Source organism: Nylanderia fulva, unplaced genomic scaffold (assembly GCF_048542155.1).
Source record: "Nylanderia fulva isolate GAGA-0341 unplaced genomic scaffold, ASM4854215v1 Scaffold14, whole genome shotgun sequence".
In the NCBI taxonomy this organism is placed as follows: Eukaryota; Metazoa; Arthropoda; class Insecta; order Hymenoptera; family Formicidae; genus Nylanderia; species Nylanderia fulva.
In genome coordinates this window covers 3,840,470-3,845,919 of record NW_028189622.1, presented here as the reverse complement: position 1 = coordinate 3,845,919, position 5,450 = coordinate 3,840,470, and positions in this window count along the sequence as shown.

Genomic DNA, 5,450 nt, shown 5'->3' with positions numbered 1-5,450 from the left:
CTTTTTCTTTGTGTGTTTCGATGAAGTCTCAAATCACTGTTCCCACTTCCTTGTAATCGATAGCGTTGTTCCGTAATTACTATCGACAAATTACGTCCCCTCGAATTTTATAATTGGAAATGTTTTGGAAACGATTAGAGAGAAAGATGGAAAAAAGAACAAAGTTAATTAAGAATTGTAAATTATATTAAGAAACGTTATTTTTACACGCTTGCGTATCTTGATTTGAGTAACATTTTCAAGAAATAGATATCTGAATAATCAAGAAAATCGCAAAGCAAAATTACGATACAGAAATGCGAAATGCAAGTATAATAGAAATGTAATAATAGCCGGTCGTATATAAAAAGAAATATATTTCTATCATCATGCGCATTCTAATGGGGGCTAATTTTTGCACGGCTTGATTTATTCTGTGAAAGAAATAGTAACTCATTCGCCTGATCTCGGTGTGTAACGACAATTTGCGTGACTGCAGCGAATTCATTTTCTTCGCGCATGCAAGATTCCGAATGATTTAAAGTCCACCGGTTTAGAATCTACAACAAGTCGGTTGGTGTTAACCCCGATAAATTAAACTTTTTTTTTAGATAAGTTGTGTTAAACGGAGAACCGTTTTTATGATTAAGAAATTTGTAATTTGTGTTAAGAGAGAAAATTTGTTCCGCCAATTTTATGAATTAATTTTCATTTTATGGAATATGTTATAATCCTTGTTGAATTTCTTCATCTGGATCAACTATTATCTTCTTCTTTTTATTAATTATTGTCTATTATTGCAAGAAGATTAATATCAAAAAAGAATTTAAGTTTCTCTTAATTTTAAGTTTGTAATAATCTATGAAAACTAATTTTTCATGAATAATTTCTAGAATTGTTTATGAGATTATAAGCTGAGACAATAATATTTTAAAGACTTTATGTATTACAGAAGAGTACATATAAATTATATTTTCGCGATTGAAAATCGTTAGGAAAAAAAATTTAAAAAACAATTGTGATCAAATTTCGCGCACACGTTCTTTTGACTTTCTTTGCAACTTAAATGTCATTTTAATCGCAGAGAGTAACAAACTACCATCGGTAATTAAATACGAAAGATAATATCAGCATTATACTCGTATCATCAGCATAATGACAGTCGACAATTCTTTCCGTCCAACAACAGTATTTTACCATTAACTATCTTTATTTCAGAATTTTTTTATAAAAAGGAAAAATTAAAAAGATCATACAGGATGTCCCATAAGAAATTGTTGAAATTAATCAGCTGTCGTTTTTTAACGTATGGAGTTATTGAGAAAACAAAAATTGTGTTGAAAAGATGAAAGTTTACAGATTTTAATGGATATAAATAAAATGTTTGTATACCAGTTTATTTTATTGAAAAAAATAATGAAAAAATACTAATAATCATATGTATAAGCTAATGATAAATATTTTCGAAAAGTACCATTTGAATTTATGCAAAATTTTGATCTTTTACGAAAACTTGTAAAAACTTTTTCTAACATGTCATTTTTAATATTATTGACTATCCTTTTAATAGCTGCTATTAAATCTGGCACTGTTTTATGTGATTATTAGCACTTTTTTATCAATAAAATAAACTAGTATACAAACATTTTATTTATATCCATTAAACACTGCAGACTCCTCTTTCCAACACAATTTTTTCTCAATAACCGCATGAATTAAAAAATGACAGCTGATTAGTTTTAACAATTTCCTATGAGACGTCCTGTATAAAATATATGTATATTAAAGAGAAATTCTCTAATTATTCTAGATATACATGTATATATGAGATCGTATAATTACCGCAAATTTTCTCAGTGATTAATAACATCAAAGTTAGCCTCAATGAAAGAAAAAAAGAAAAAGAAAAAATGCCGGAAATATTTCCGCGGAACATACTCTTCTGTCTCGCAGCGGGATACGGATGTCCATTGCACGGATCTCGTAACGAGCGGATCCTTATCGGCCCACTTAAAGCGCCGATAACATGCGCCGAGTGAACGGCTGGTGGTGGTGCTCCCTCGACCACCCTCATCCCGCCCCTGCGATAGGGCGTAGGGTCGTGCGCGCACACTGGCCTAGTCGAAGGCAGGCACCACGTGCTGCTGCCAGACGTATAATCGATAGTGCACCGTGCTCTCTGTGCCACCGGCGGTCAATCAACCCTCGCGCGTTCGGGGCCGGATGTGCGATGCGCTTTAACGCAACGTAAGATGTGCGACGTGTCGAGGACAGACAGGACTCTCGCGACCGTCATCTCAAATGACAGCGGATATGAGCGCGTTCAGTCGCACTGAGACTCGCCGTAAGTCACATCCTCATCAGAAACATACAGATTATGCGCGCGATCACTTTTTATTTTATTTCTTTATTATTTTTTCTATTTATTTCTTTTTTGCAATATTACTTGAACTTTGGATATAAATATTCTATAATTTGCAGCGTTAAATTTGATGAGCGATACATTTTGTTAGGAATGTGGAATCAATTCTATAGTTTCGAGATTAGCAAGTAACTGCAGTTTTCGGCGTCGAATACCTTGATAAAATTTTAAAATAAAATTTTTGTTGAACAGCAACTTGAAATTTAGTTTGCGAAGATCTCTACTATTTTCAAGTTAAATTAGATATAAAAAGGGCTGATATAAAAGCCAGACGCAGATTTTAAGCGCAACAAACTTGGTTTTAAATTCTTCACTATTTTATTTGGTTCTTTAGACCATTTTCAGCAGATCGCTTTACATCCTGACCTCAGCGATATATAAAACAGCTTTTTATTATTTTATTACAAAACAGACTGTTTTGTATATCGCTGATGTCAGGACATAAGTCGACCTGCTGAAGATGATAAAAAAAAAGACCGAAACGTACAAAATAATTAGTGAGGAATTTAAAGACAAAATTATTGTAATATCTTCCATTTATTCATTAGAGCCTTTTCAATTTATTATTATAGTTTTGATTTTCAGTATTAAAGAAATTTTTGTAGTAAGGATATATGTATTCTTTAATTATAAGATCAAATCAGATAATCGTAAGATGAAATTAATGTGAAATTTATATATGAAAAATTCTCATTAAATGTGGAGATACAATATTTTGCACATTATTAGACTTCGATCTGTATTGCAGTCCGCGTTAGAAAGGGAATTGCTACAGTTAATTAAGCTAAGCTGTCAGAGCAACAGGCCCGTAATTACTCGGATAGCATGGTGACGCTTTACTTGTTTCGAGCAATCGAATGACACGTTTATCGCAAGTCGAAGATACACGATCGTCAGCACTTCTCTATCATCGCAATTAGAGCGGCATAAGTCTTTTGAAATAACTTTCAAATTATTACAATATTTATAATACAAAAACATTTACATAGTAGTCGTGTTATGTGAGAAGTCATTATCTTGTCATTAGATATCAATTTCAATATATCGTAAAAAACCGGAGAGTATTTTATAATAAATGTGATTTCGTGATGCAGCACTTTTTTCTGTTTTTTCTTTTTAATTCACTTTACGCGCAAGGCAACAGGATAACAAATTGAATAACATAGTTCGATTAACAGTCGCTCTGCTCTGAGCGAGCCGGTAGGTGGGTCGCATTACGTCGATGCAAGATGCAATTAAAAGAAAAGAGTGCAGTCTCACAAAGTTATCTACTTTGTGGCAAGGTAATCGCGTGGTTTCTGAAGAAATGAATGGCTAAAGTACGTCATATTTCACCGCATTTTATCGCTATCTATTTAAAGTAATAATCAATGCAGAGCGAATATTGTACTCATGTGTAGCGAATTGATTTTCTTGTACAATTGAATCGATTATTTCGAAAAAAGTGCGGAGATTCAATTTCAATAAGCTATAAAAAATTGAAAAACAAAAGTACACACAATAAAGCAGGTTTGTAGGTACAATTTTTAAAAAATTACATTACGGAAACTGCAAACAGTTGTTATTGATTGAAAAATAAATATATAATATCTCTTGGTTTATGCCTTTTTTAGCTATTTATATAGTATATGATATTGAGAGCAACAATATGTGAATTATTAAGTTGGTTCATTGTGTGATATGGATGAGATAATATCGTATTTTTGGAAAATAAGTGATAGAATTATATAGTACACACAATTAAATTATTTAGTTTTTAGGAAATTCAAGATAAATATTATTTTTTTAACTTTTTAACTTATATAGACTTATTTAATTTTAATTCGATTACTAATTTCTTTTTTATTAGAACAAAATATAGGAATTTGAGTATATTCATATAATTTGTAAATAATTCTTCAGAGTAAAGCCCTGAGCTAAACATATGCGATAATGAAATTGTTTGGAGTGCAAAGTTAATTCCTAAATCGAAATATTCGTAATTTCTCGTATTTAACGATAATTTATAATCCTCTTAATTGCACGATACACATGTATATATATATATATTCATATATAATCATTTTTGTGTATACGTTTAAATTGATATTAAGATTAAAAGATACGCATATTTTATCAAGAACGACAAGAAAATAAATCAAGAAATCTGATGATATAATATTCTGATATAATATTCTGATATAATATTCTGATATAATATTCTGATATAATATTATATAAAGAACATTTTTTTTCAATTTCTCATTCTTTTTGTATTTTACTATTAAATATGGGTCACGTTAGCATTTACGAGTTGACGCGTATTTTTTGTGTATACGTTTAAATTAATAATATTAAGATTAAAAATTACGCATCATATTTTAACAAGGACGACAAGAAAATAAATCAAGAATCTGACGACGTTTCTGATAATATAAAGAACATTTTTCCAATTTCTCATTTTTTTGTATTTAAGGATTAAATATGTGTCACGTATGTATTTACGAGTTGACGCGTATTTTTTGTGTATACGTTTAAATTAATAATATTAAGATTAAAAATCATGCATCATATTTTAACAAAGACGACAAGAAAATAAATCAAGAATCTGACGACGTTTCTGATAATATAAAGAACATTTTTTCCAATTTCACATTTTTTTGTATATAAGGATTAAATATGGGTCACGCATGTATTTACGAGTTGACGCGTATTTTTTGTGTATACGTTTAAATTAATAATATTAAGATTAAAAATCATGCATCATATTTTAACAAAGACGACAAGAAAATAAATCAAGAATCTGACGACGTTTCTGATAATATAAAGAACATTTTTTCCAATTTCTCATTTTTTTGTATTTAAGGATTAAATATGGGTCACGCATGCATTTCACGAGTTGACGCGTATTTTTCGATGCATCGAGCGGCGGATCAAAACAGCCCCCGATGTAGGGCAGAACCGTCACGGGGTGAACGGCACAAGCCCTCTCGCGCTCGGTAAGACATCCTGCATCTGCGCAAACGTCGCGAGTGTTTGCCGGCGAAGCTCAATAATTTGCTGCTAACGC